The sequence below is a fragment of the Tenrec ecaudatus genome, chromosome Y (genome assembly GCF_050624435.1).
Source record: "Tenrec ecaudatus isolate mTenEca1 chromosome Y, mTenEca1.hap1, whole genome shotgun sequence".
NCBI lineage: Eukaryota > Metazoa > Chordata > Mammalia > Afrosoricida > Tenrecidae > Tenrec > Tenrec ecaudatus.
Genome location: NC_134549.1, coordinates 1,626,561 through 1,640,373, shown reverse-complemented (window position 1 = coordinate 1,640,373; position 13,813 = coordinate 1,626,561). Strand labels below are relative to the sequence as shown.

Sequence of the window (13,813 nt, the reverse complement as noted above, 5' to 3'; positions counted from 1 at the left end):
TAGCGTGCAGCAAGCTGGAGGGAAAGAACAGAAACTCAGGCAGAAGGGCCAGCCCTACTGTCTGGAATTCCACTTAATTTCAAGTCTGCAGCATCAATAAAGGAGCCACATGGGTTCCTTTACCACCATCTCTGGGGATTTGGTCCTTGGAATCATAATCCGACTCTCTATGGAATGGAAGGAAAATAATGTGGGACAAGTAAATTCTTGCTGAGATAACTAAGATGAGGAAGTCTGTGAGTGAGGGGACAGGGAGTTGAGGTATTTGACATGTGTCCATGCATATAGCCACATGCTAAACCTAATCTTACAAGAGTCCTTTTTAATTACCTGTTCCAGTTTAGAATGGTCTAGAACAATTTTAGGCTTATAGTGATCCTATGTTCTTGTTAGGACTTCTCAAGTGGCTCCGATTCATAGTAACCCTGTGTATGACGAATGAAACACTGCCAGATCCTGTACCATCTCCACAATTTTTGTCATGCTTGAACTCTTTTGTTGTAGCCATTGTATCATTCCATCACATTTTCACTGATACCTCTACCAAGTGTTTTGCCCTTGCCTAGGAACTGGTCTCTTCCTGATGGCATTTTCAAAGTATGTGGAAGCTCACTAATGATTTTAGACCATTCAGCAATATTTCAACACTGCATCCAGCAGTCTTAATGTGTTAATATCATTCATTAAAGAATATTTTGTTCGTGATTTGTGCTTTATCTTCCAAATATTAGAAATTTTGTTATTGATTCCAAATTTCATTGTGGAATGTATTCTGCATGATTTTATTACTTTTGAAAATTATGCTGTAGAAATTACTTAACTTAGAGATGATTATATAATATACCAAGAAGTATTGCTGTATTTGAAATTGGAATTGATTTTTATAGAGCTAATTTCATATTTTTCATTTTTCCTGTTTATTGAAGTAAAATGTACAAGAAGAAAAGTGTACAAACCCTAAATGTATAACTTAATGAGTTTTTATAAAGATGGAAAGCTAGAGTATTACAAACTAGTATCCCTTCTCACTCTTTCTATTCGTTGCTATTGTCTTCATGAGATAACCACTCTTCTGACTTTTGATACCATAAATTATATCAGTTTTGACTTTCATATGAATGGAATTAAACTATTCACTTTTTGGGGAAAAAAAAAAGAAAACGTGTGCATGTGTGAGTGCCAGCGAGCAAGAACACACACATGCACATGCACACACACACGCACACGCTGGTGGGTGAGAGATGGGGGAAGGAGAGGGTGTGCAAGTGCTTTTTCTTATCTGCATGACAAAAGAAGGCGCAGGCATGTATGACCCTTTCCTCCCAGCCTCCTCTGGCCCCAGATGCCCAGACTGAGCAGAATGCACCCTCACGGCGTCAGTTTGCAAGGCAAAGGAGGATGTCCCCACTCAATCATTTCTGCACCAAACCTCCCCTTGATGAACACAAAAGGTTGAAAAATGCTATTTTTCATTCACTCCTTCACTTTCTACATCTTATGCCACTGGGTTGAGGCAGCAGGCTGCAGAATGAAACCACTGCCTGGTAGATTTCTGAAAACCTTTCTCCAAGCAGCCAGCACATGCATTGCAATATGCACCCACCCTCCCACCCCCATCTCACGAGCTGGGCGACACAGACGCACACTGGGTGTGCGTGCACATGTGTGTGTATGAGTGCATGTGTGTGTCCACAGCCACGGGCAGCAGTTTCCTTGTGAAAACGGCACTCTCCCCACACAGAAAGCTGCCTCACTGAGCACAGCCAGCACATTCCCAGCATTCAGAGACAGGCCAAACCCAACTGCCCGTTTCCTTCATCACAATAGAAGGCTAAAAGGCACATGCATCAAAAATCTGAAGGAGTAAAGGGCCCATGTCCAGCCCGTCACCAGTGAGGGCCATCAGGGCTTAGGAAAAGGCAGAGGACAGTATGGATTCCATTTTCTGCACCAATATCTCCTGGAGGCTGCGTTGAGCCCCAGCCCAGCCCACCTGACAAGAGAGGCACACCTGATTCAGCTGCTGGTTCACTCAGGCCAGCTAACTCACCATTTTCTCTCTAGCACATCCTCATTCAGGGCTGCAGTGGACAGCATGCCTGTTTCTCCTTGCTGCTGCCGCCGCTTCTACTGAGGGAGAGCCAAGGGCAGGCAGATCTGTGTGTGATGTCTTCGTGGCTAGTCTGCAGGGAGGCGGGTCTGCAGACTCATATGCACAGCTAGCAAGCAGCAGCCCAGCCCCAGAGCGGCTCTCCCTGCCTGGAGCCATCAGCCACAGTGGGGAGGGAGACAGGAGGCTAGTGCTGCCACCTCCCAGCCCCGCTGCACTGCCAGTCAACAGTTCAAACAAAAGCTGCAGAGACTGCACGCACACCCACATGACACCATGTGCGTACGCATGCCATGTTCCAGGGCAGTCAGCACCGGGTCGGGTCGGCCACCTGAAGTCCTTACCACCCCAGAGCACAAAGCACACCATCTCTGCAGGGGGCCTCAGCCTCTGCACCAGGGGCTGGTAAGCAGCTGCCTCCAGAGCCAGAGCAAAACCTGGTGACAAGCCCCTAGCAACATCCAGCGTGCTCAGCTGCTCCTATCCCAGTTCCCTTGGGGTCTCTCTCAGCTCCAGGGTGAAGCCTGAGGTACCCTACTGCTGTCTGTGTCCCCACACCTCCCAAAGGACAAGCTCCTGCAAACCAATGGCCTCAGAGAGTGTGGGTCCAGTCCTATGTCCAGTCATTTCACAGGGGTGATTTCTGCCCTCCGACAGGCTCCAGTGACGTCAAAGCCGACCCTCCCACAAGCTTGTCTTCCTAGCACCCAAAGGCCGGTTGCCTGTCTCTGTTTCACCACTGCAGGGCGACACATGGGCGGGGTGGGGGGACGCCTCCTTGTGGAAGCCCAAGGTAGCCACTCATGTGTCTGCATTGTGTGGGGCCCCCGCCAACAGCCACCATGACAGCACAGTGGTAACAATAAAGAAAAGAGGACAACCCAGTGCCCCCAGCTGTGTCTGTCTATATGCCCAGGGTCATTACACACTCATTAGGAATCTCATCCATCAACCCAGCAGCCAAGTGCTTCCAGAACTGTGCTTTGCATAAGTCACTTGGGAAGAAGAGCAAGGGTCTCAGGGTTCCCCACCTCGTTCAGACCTCCCATCTGCAGTGGCCTGCACTGAAGGTCCCTTGGGCCCCCAGGACCACCACTCCCAGTGCAGACCAAGACCTCGCTGGGTCCCTGTTATTCAGAGACACCACCCTCTTTCCACAAGCAGAATGCCCAACCCACCAAATCCTGGGTTTCAGCCGCATGCCATATTATATCATGCCTCAACCTTAAACATAGTCATGGAGGTTGTGGGCTGCTAACTAGGTCATGCCCACTAGCCTATCTAAAGAGAAAGATGAAGGGGGCTGCTTCCGCAAAGAGGACAACGTCAGAAACCTTACTCTGTCCTCTAGGGTGGCCAGGAGTCGGAATCGACTCAAAGGGCAGTGGGTTCTATCAATCCCTTCTCAAGCCACAGCAATTCTTCCCAATTCTTGTTGGCTTTACAAAACTCTGGTGCTATTTTATGCATCTCCTATATGATTACGATTATAGCATGAGTGAGTGACTTCAAGAATCTATTTGTTAAAAAGGCATTTATTGGGGACTCTTATGGCTCTTATAACAATCCATATCCATTGTGTCAAGCACATTTGTACATATGTTGCCATCATCCTTTTCAAAACATTTTCTTTCTACTTGAGCCCTTGATATCAGCTCCTCATTTTTCCCTCCCCGCCTCACCCTCATGAACCCTTGATATTTTATAAAGTATTCTTATTTGCATATCTTACACTGTCCACTGTCTCCCTTCACCCATGTTTATGTTGTTCATCACTCAGGGTGGGGGCATTATATGCCAATCATTGTGATCAGTTCCCCCTCCCCGGCTGCCCCCCACCATGGTATCGCTACTCTCATTATTGTTCCAGATTTTTTTTTAAACAACACCTACTTGATTCTTTTTAACTGTGAAGGGCACCACTTGACCCCCTCAAGAAGCCCTGGGCCACAGTGGCCATGTGTTGGACTGCTCCCCATAAGGTCAGCAGCTTGAATCCACAAGCCTCTCTGAGGGAAAAGGATGAGGCTGTCTGCTCCCAGCAAGAGCCCCAGCCTGGGAAACTCACTCCAAACCAAACCAAACTCACTGCCAGGGGGTTGATACCAAATCATAGCGGCCCTGCAGGATAGGGTAGAAGTGCCCCACAGGTTTCCAAGACTAACTCTTTACAGGAGTAGAAATCCCTTTCTCCTGAAGAGTGGCTGGTGGCTTTGAACTTGCAGTTAGCAGCCCAAAGTATGTAGGTGTAAGTCAGAATTAGCTTGATGGCAGAGGGTTTGGTATTTTACTTGACACTCTCTCCACCTGACGCCTCCCAACTCCCATCACCACCAAACATTGTTTTACAAAGAGCACAACCACGTCATCCTTAGGGTCCCTGCTGGGAGACTGTTGACATGCTTCCCTGGTAACCAAAAGGCTGCAGGTTTGAGTCTACCCAGACAAACCTCAGAAGAAACCTCGCTGTCTGAAAACTGGGGAGAACAGTTCCACACTGGCCCACATGAGCCATGGTGGACCATGTGACCACTGGTGGCATAACTTGGTGCCAGGTTCATTAGTGTTATAGCCACTAAGCATTTCCACACGCCTGTCCAGGAGACTATTTGTGCTACCCCCTACCAAGAAGGAATGCCAGGTGAGTAGGTTTGGCAGGACTGATGCAGCCAAACAGGGGGGCCTTGGGTCTACATCTTTTCCCCAGGCCCGACGCTTAGCATTTGCCACACACGGTTTGGCCAGTCCAGGCTACGTCACTAACAATGCACCACCTGTACCTTGGGCCAGCTCCCTGATCCTCTCCACCTGGGCCATGCCAGCGGCAGCGAGGGTCAGGCACTGGGGAAGGCTGTCAGGATGATGCCTGCCAAAAGGAAGTCACTGAAAAGATCTTGCAGGACTTCCTGTTTAAATGCAGGGGTCCGGGAAACTGAGTAAAGGGCTCCAGATCCACCAGAGGGAAACCTCTGAGGACTGTCATCTGTGTCCGTGGACAACTGTGGCACCATGACTGGACAGGGCTCTAATGACTGGCTGCTGCACAAACCTTCCCTGATAGCACAAAAGTACCACTTTGCAAAAAAGAATGGATCTCTCAGGCCATACACGCGTTACTTTCCAAGTTCTCCTGGAAAGTTGAGAAGGCAGGACATTGATTTCTCACAGGGCTCACACCCAGTCTTCAGCATGGGCGACATCGTCCCCACGTCACTGCCAGAGCTGCAGGCTCACACAGTGCCCTGGGAGGATTCTGACTCAGAGCCTCTCTGTAGGACAGAGCAGGCCTCCCCCGTGAGTTTCCAAGACCAAGACCGTCACTCTTTCTCGGAGCAGAAAGCCCATCCTTCTCCCGAGGCAGTAACAGTAGGTCTGTTATTGCTGAATCCACTGTTGCTGGACGCACCTTCTCAGGGGGTCCTTGGTGGTTCCGAGAAGGGCTGGTGGGGATGTGCAGAGTGCCCCAAACCTGGGATTTGTCTGAAGCTTCTCTCCTGAGGGTTTGAGGGCTTTCTTTCAGCAGTCAGTTTGTGGAGAGAGACCTCGTGGCATTGTGGGTTAGGCACTGGACTGCTAACTACAGGTCAGTGGTTCAAACCCACCAGCTGCTCTGCAGGAGTACTTCGAGGCTGTCTGCTCCCATACAGATTGACAGCCTGGGAAACCCAATCTAGGGTCCCTAAGAGTCAGAAGTGACTTGATGGCAGCAGGTTTCAGTTAGCTTGTCTCATTGTAGTGTCTTCTATGTTGCTGTGATTTAGGAAGCTCAGCCTGTTTCACAGTTTCAATACTAGCAAGGTCATTTAGGGTGGGCAGGTATCAAAAGAACTTCCAAATGAAAAGAAACAAGCAAGAAAGTCCTGGAGACCTGCTTTTAGAAATCAGCCAAGGAGAGGCCTGTGGGCCAGGACCGCACCCAGGCTGGGGCATGCACAGATGAGCCCTGACCTGTGTCAGCACGTGCTTTCTCAGTTATCCCCACAGCCCTGCTTCCCTTTCTTTCTTTTTAATCATTTTATTGGGGGCTCATACACCTCTTATCACCATACATCCATCCATTGTGTCCAGCAGATGGGAACATTTGTTGCCCTCATCATTCTCAAAACATTTTCTTTCTACTTGAGCCCTTGGTATCAGTTCTTCATTCCCACCCTCCCCAAACCCTTGATAATTGATAAATTATTATATCTTTATGTCTTTCACTGTCCAATGTCTCCCTTCACCACTTTTCTGTTGTCCGCCCCCTGGGAGGGGGAGATTATATATATATATATATATATATATATATCCATCCATATATATATATCCATCCATATATATATATCCATCCATCCTTGTGATCGGTTCCCCTTTCTCCTCCCACCTTCCCCTCACTCTCCCGGTATCACTCCTCTCATTATTGGTCCAGCCCTGCTTTTCACTTGGTTCTATAATTCGCTTCAAGGGCCACGCAGAACTCAGGATTCTGGGCTTTATTGTGGAAGCTAACAGGTGGAAAGGCTCAGGGTAGAGCTGTCCAATCAGCTTTTTAGGGCTGATAAAACATGCCCCTGAGGCCCCTGCTGAAAGCCTCAACCTGAACTCACTCAACTCCACCTCCAGATCTGAATGCCCAGAGGCATTCTACTCCACAAGCCCAAAGCACCCAGCTTTTACTTGTTTTGTGGGATGGGAAGCATAGGCTCTGCCTCCTGGTGCTGCTGCTGCTGTTCTGGCATCAAAGCTGTCTCCTGGATTATGGAGGCTCAATGATCAGGGATCTCAGGACACACTGTTGGTTCTCCCCACTCCTGCTTCTGAGATGCCTTGCCTTATGGCCAGCAGGGTGGCCACCACTCAAAGCTGACCCATCTAATCCTACCAGCAGCTCCCTACCTTCTTACCAGACCCATGAGGAAAGGCTGCTTGGTGGTGACAGGAACTATGGCTACAAGACCCACCTTAAAACACACCTTGGGTGGAAGGCCCTCAAAACGCACAGTGGCCACATCCACAGCCTTGGGCATCCCTGCGATCCTTGAGCCAGAAGGACCAGGCAGCAGTTTCCTGTGTCCCATGTGAGTCAGAGCCAATGAGAAAGCGACTAAGAGCAATGTCTAACAAGCTCCTAGCAGCAGGAGACACAGGAAGGTCCTTCTCCACCCAATGCTTGCTACCGGTGGTGCTCATCTCACCTAGTCAAGGGGAACTTGCTGAAGTTTCTGCACTCGTTACGCATGTTCTCCCTTTCTGAAGGCTGGAACACAAACCCTGTGGGAGGCAAGCTGCCCCTTGGTGGGGTTAGGCATCTAAGTGATGTGAAAGTCTTCCTCAGGGAAGACTTGTCTCTTCCCTCCATTTTTAATTTGCCCATGTACTGCTGTCTGGGTGGGCTCATGGGCATTGTTTCATATCTGGGATCATAACTAAACGGTCCAGCAAGAACACCAGGGTTCTCAGCCACAGCTAGCATCCCTGGCCCCTTCTCCATCCCCCTACCTTGCACAACGTGACACCTCACCTTCTCAAGACTTCTCACAGAAACTTTCCCCCCTCTCATCACAGGTCTGGTGGTGCCAGGGCCAGCCAATGGGGGTGAGGCATGGCTCCTTTTAGACATGATGTATTTCTGTCCCAAAAGTTTATGAACGTGGGTCCCTTTGTTCGCTCTCTCTCTGACTTTCTTGACCTTCTCATGTGGCCCACATCTGTTCTTCCCACTGTTTCTTCCTGTCTCTAGCTCTCCCTTTCTTACTTTTGGCTGTTCTCTCATCACTGTGTATTCCAATCTCCCCTCACCCTGCCCCATTCACTGTCTTTCCATTCTAAACACCTGGGCAGGACAGTAGCTCTAATAAAACCTGTTCATTAAAACCCACGCTCTGGGTCCACTTTCCTTTTCTCATTCTAACAATAACCCCAATATACAAAATTCTCACTTCTATCCAGTCAATGCCGACTTACAGCGACTCTGCAGGACAGGGTAGAATTATCCCTGCAGGTCTCTAAGATGACAACTCTTTTAAAAAAAATATTTTTGGGGGCTCATACAGCTCTTTTCACAAAATCCATCCATCCATTGTGTGAAGCACATTTGTACATTTGTTGGATGGCAGCTCTTTACAGGAGTAGAAGCACAAAATCTTTTCCCTCGGAGCACCGGTGGTTTCAAACTGCTGACCTTGTGGTTAGTAGTCCACTGAGTAATCCCAACACCACCAGGGCTCCATACTACACCAAGGGGCTTTAAAGGGTCTGTGGGACATAGCCGCTGTTCACCACATCTCTCCACTCCATTTTGAAACACCCTCACCTGACATTGTTGATGGAGGCTTGTGTGCACACTTCCATACATACTGACACTCCCAGCTCAACGAGTATATTACTCAGTCTTGGGATGGGTGACCCTTGCTCATTTGTTTGAAAAATAGTATTTCCAGCCCAAATTTGGGCACCGGCCGTGGTCTACCATCCACCTATAAGGGAGACTCCAGTGAATGCTCTAACAAGCTGTGTGTGCCTTGATGGGCTCATGCTTCACAGCAATTCTCAGTGAGGCAGCAGCATCCCATGCAGTGTCTTTTCACAGGTTGAAACTCTGTTGGAATGACTGCTACAACATTAAGCAGTAAACACGTGTAATAAATCGCACCCCAGCCGGCATTCACCAGACAATCTGATGTTCCTGTCCTTGAGAAATTCTTCAGATAAGAAAGGTATGAACAAAGCAGCCGCCCTTGGGTGCTCACATTTCACAGAACCTTGCCCCACAAGGTTGAGCCTTCAACAGTCATTCCCTGTTAACTGAGCAGCTAGCTTGGCCAGGCTGTTGTGGTCCCCGGGCACTGTGTCCTGGCCCATGTTGTCCCTGAACAAGCAAAACCAGCACCAAGGAGACACCGGTCAGCACTTGGGCATCCTGCACTCCTGCCTCCTAAGTTTACAGACACCCATGCTCTCCCAGTGCAACAGCCACCAAGGCACAGTGAACTCACACCACATGGAGCAGCAGAGACAACCATCAATGATCACTTTCAAAACACTTGACAGGTGGCTCTCCAGGCCCCGTGTTCCTGGGCCCAAAAGGACACACACCCGAGACTCACTCTTCCAACTCCCACACCAGAAACACATGTCTGAGGCCAACATTTTCACCTCCTACACCCAGAAACACACTGGTCTAAGACCAACAGTTCCATCTCCTAGGGCTGGAAGCACAATTATCAAAGACCCCTTCCATCTCTTATTAAACTCACATTGATGAACAGCTGCTGTCCTGGTGATTACAACTCGGGAGGGCTATGTGAGCCAGAGTATAGTTAGAGGACTATCACAGGTTTTTGTGTGTGTGTTTTTTTTTTTTCATGGCTAATTTTTCAGAAACCGATAGCCAGGCCTTTCTTCCACAGCGCCACTGGGTTGACCCTCTGAACTTCCCATCTGAGTGCACATCAGTTGTACCATCTTCACTAAATGCAAGAGTGGACAAATTTCCCTGTTGAAGGCCTGATATCAGGGTCAGTGAAAAGTATTGCTACTAGGGGTCTAGTGGTTCATAGCAAACAAAGTATGTTTTAAAATCTCTGTGGTCAGTGGACAAGGTCTCTCAGCAATAGGTTTATCTCATTAATGTGCCTTAAAAATCCAATCAGAATAGTGGGATGATCACGATAGATTACCGCAAAGGAAAAAGTTTTGTTTTTAAATGAATGACCGCGTGATAAGAAAAGGGCCAGGAATGTTACATTGAAGCACTTTTCCCGCCATAGAAACCTGCCAGGGGCATCCTACAGGGCTTTGCCTGGGAAGCCTTGGCCATCTCTTGATACAGCCTTGATCTGCTTACTCTCCTTTAGATTTGGAGACCCACAGCATCTCCACAGTAACCAGCCAGCCCAGCCATATTAGCAGGAAAGCTACCACAAACACCATGTCAACCAACGAGCGCAGATGGAGGGAAACAGGTACCGGGCTGGACCTGGCCTGTGACATGCCCGACTCAGCCGACCCTATACAGTCAGGCCTTCCTTCTGCAAGTGAATGTCTGCTGCCTCCTGTGCACCCAGGACACTCCTGCCTTGCCCTCCAGGGGCACGCAGCAAGCACTTCCAGCAGGACAGCGGAGGGCACCTTCTGGGGTCTCCCAGGCAGCTGTCCTCATGGAAGCCAACTGCCCCAACTCTCTCCTGTGCAGTGGCTGGCTGGTTCAAGGTCTTGCCTCTTCACCACCTTCTCAAAACTGAGAAGCCAGCCAGCCTGACCCCCACAAACTTCACTTGCCCCATGGGCCTTCTGCCTAGAACCAAAGCCCTTTCCTGGTCCCACACCATTCTAATGGAACTCTGGTGAGGTGCACCAGCAAGTGTATCCTTAGATCTAGGAAGACCGGGGCCAAACTTGGCCAACTCCCACCACTCTCAGAATGGGGATCCAAGGCCAGCATGGAGGGCGTGGAGTGTTCCTTTCACAGGGAAGAACTGGGAGGGGCTCTGCATTCAGAGAGGGCAGAATAAGGGACGCAGGCAAGCAGGGGCTTCACTGGGAAGCCAGTACAGCACCACGGTAGTCTCTGCCAGGGAAACAGAACCCGCAGACACACACGCCTCCTGCGTGGCAAGGTTAGGCTTTAAAGACCAGGCAGTGATGTGAACATGGACATGATGTAAGAAAAGGAAGAATGGTCACGTCAGATCACAGAAGTCCCTAATGCCAAATGACATCACTAACCAAACTCACTGCCCCAGAGGGATTCCTAGACTGTCACTCTTTATGAAAATAGAAAGCCCTATCTTTCTCCCGAGGAGTGACTAGTTGTTCTGAACTTTGGACCTTGCAGGTTGCAGTCTGATGTGTAACCACTGTGCCACCAGAGCGCCTCAAGCTACATCATTACACAGATGCAAAGCCATTGACAAGCATGGCCCAGCCAGCTGACAACCATCATAACCCATATGCTCCTCACCTGATGCCGTGGTGCTGGTTACCGCCAGAGGTACACGGTTACCGCTAGCAATAGAGACACTTACTGCAGAGCCCTACGTGTGAGAGACCAGGCAAGGAGACGGTTGTGCAGTGAAGCATAGGTGTACTCTAACTTTTTCCTTACCCCTGAACTCTTGACCCAGGGTCAGTGGAAGGAAGAATAAAGTATTCCAAGTAGAGGGAATGTAGTGGCAGTGAAATATGTAACGTGGCTCTTCTGCCAAGATCTCTAGGTTCTGTGGAGGAACACACTGATAGGCTTCACCTGGGAGTAATTGTGAACAAGATTCCCTGGATCCCAAGATTCCTGTGCAGTGGACCTCCTGGATCCAGATGACAGCTATGCCATCAGAGCAGCGGCAGCAGGACCAGGGGCCAGAGCACGGCACAGAGTGATGGCCTTCCCAACCCACGGAGCAAACGAAGATGAACGAGTGTTTTGTTGTGCAGGCAGCTGGCTTGCAGAGTGCAGGGCCTCTGGGTACTTAACTTGAAGCAATTGGACCTGTCAATCCATTGCAGCAGAACGGAATGCCTTTGAGCTCAGGCTAACTGGCAGGGGGGTCTCTCTGCATTTAATTTGGGGAGCGGCGTTTGCTGCCCTGACCCTTGAGCTGAATGCCCTCAGATTAAGGCTTATAGCAGAGTGGTGTGCCACTCTGGGAACTCATTAGCAGACCTGAAACTTTGAACACACCCTGATAAACGACTCAACCCTGAGTATTTCTCACTGGCGTTACAACTTGTCACCTTCCTTAATAAGCCCTTTAATCATGAATTTTGTCTGTGTAGCCATTGCAATGGATATTAGACCCTAGAGATAAATTATAGAACATTAATTAATGCAGTACAGGGAGGCAGACAAGTTACAAAAAGGCTCAGGCCAGTGACAAGTAGGTAGCTGGGCCACAGACTCTCCATGCTCAATCCTCCTCCATGCCCCCTCCCTCTTCTCTGGGTTTGGGTGGTGAAGCTTGATTGGCAGTGGGTTGGGAGGTGGTGGGGTTACTCAGCATAACCTCAGGGAGGGAAGGCTGAAAGTAGCTCCCAGACCTGAGATGCTTCTCTGTGAATTCCTTAGGTTTGTGGCACGCTTAAAATGCTGCCCATTTAACGTGCTGGTGGCACAGCGGTTAAGTGATTGACTGCTAATTCAAAGGTCAGTGGTTCGAGACCACCAGCCAGGGAAGAACATTGAGGCAGTCTACTTTCATGAAAAGGACAGCCTTGGAAACCTGAAGGGGCAGTTCTACTCTGTCCCACAGCATCGCTCTGAGTCTGCTGGATGGGCTTGGTGTTTTGTTTCGAAAAGGCATCTGGAAACACTTGAATGTACTTTAAACTGCTTGAAGAGAAAGCCACAACTCACAGACCTGTTTTCCTTTTTCAGTTCAAGTGTGTGAGACTTCAGAAAAGGCATGACTTAAGGCAGATTTATACGAATACACACACAAACCTAAAACCACTCACATCGATTCTGGGGGAAATAACTTCTGGAAGCCAAATGTCCCTCTGACTGTTGACAAATGATGAGTGTTACAGGTGGGCTCTCCTTCTCTTCTCCCGAGTCGTGCCCATGCTGTTGTTGCTGAGACAGATAGCAAGGCAATCGCTTCTGCATGTGTCATCAGGCAGGGACAGTGATGCCCGAGCATGCGCGCATGCTCACCCTCCTTTCCTGAATGACTCTGCCCATGAACACACCACCACCCAAGAAGGTGCCCATCTAGCCTTGTGAGTTGCCATTTTCCATCTGATCCCAAGTCCACCGTTCTTCAACAGCACAATGCCGAAAGCATGGCGACTCTTTGTATTGGTTAGGCTAAGCCACCCAACCCTTTTCATTAGGAAGCTGAGCCAACGGTTAATTTTAAGAAGACTCCAGGAGATGATTTTGGCTTAGGGTTTAAAGCTGATCTCGGGACAATGGTTTCAAGGGTTCAGCCAGTCTCGAGGCTCCAGGAAGTGTGCAGCGCAGGAGCATCTGAGTCAATTCTGCTGTGCATTCCCCTGCTTACACTAGTGTTCTTCTATGGAGTCATTGATCTCAATATCAGGCAAGGCAGCTGGCGGGCACTGTCCCGTTCCTTCTGAGTTCACGACAAGGAGGCAGCTGTTCAGGGAGGAAAATCAGCCAAATGTGAAAGTCCCGCATTAAAGGGAACATTAAACAAAAAGCCATTTCAGGATGAAAAGTGTCTCACAGGAAAACAAGGGCTAGCTGGCCCCAGCTGTGGACACTAGCGTGTGTGTATGTGGCAGTTCATAGGAAGGCAGCGACGCTCAGAAGGAGGTGGTAGCAGAGGCAGCCTCACCTTGGTGGGCATTAGATTTTCTACAGACAACGACTTCATAGCTCTGACATGAAAGCAATGTCGTGTGGGTTAGTAGTATAATTCTTGCCCTCGACTCAGCAGACTCCAGTTTGACTCCTGCCAACCCACCTTGTGTCCAGCCACGTCTGGCTGTCAGTGGAGGCTTGGGTGTCACTAGGAAGTAGGAGAAGGCTGGGCGACCTACCTCTGAAACCCCGCACAGAGGCCAGCGCCACAAGCCAGGCAGCACGGCTGCAAGTACACAGGGTCACTGAGGGCCAACTAGGCGCAGCACACAGCAAGCACACTCTTAAACTGACAGGATGGCTCACCAGGGAAGAAGAACGTCCACCTTTCTCCAGGCTCGGCTGGCTCCAGGTGCTGGTCTTGGGGCTTAGGGGCCAAGCACCCAAAGTCCCTCCTCACT

The 13,813-nt window shown here is 49.5% G+C and overlaps 1 protein-coding gene across 1 annotated transcript in view; it reads right to left on the bottom strand.

The window, feature by feature from the left end:
- LOC142435625 (protein Shroom2-like) overlaps window positions 1-13,813 on the bottom strand; it is a 72,949-nt gene that overhangs the window by 11,855 nt on the left and 47,281 nt on the right.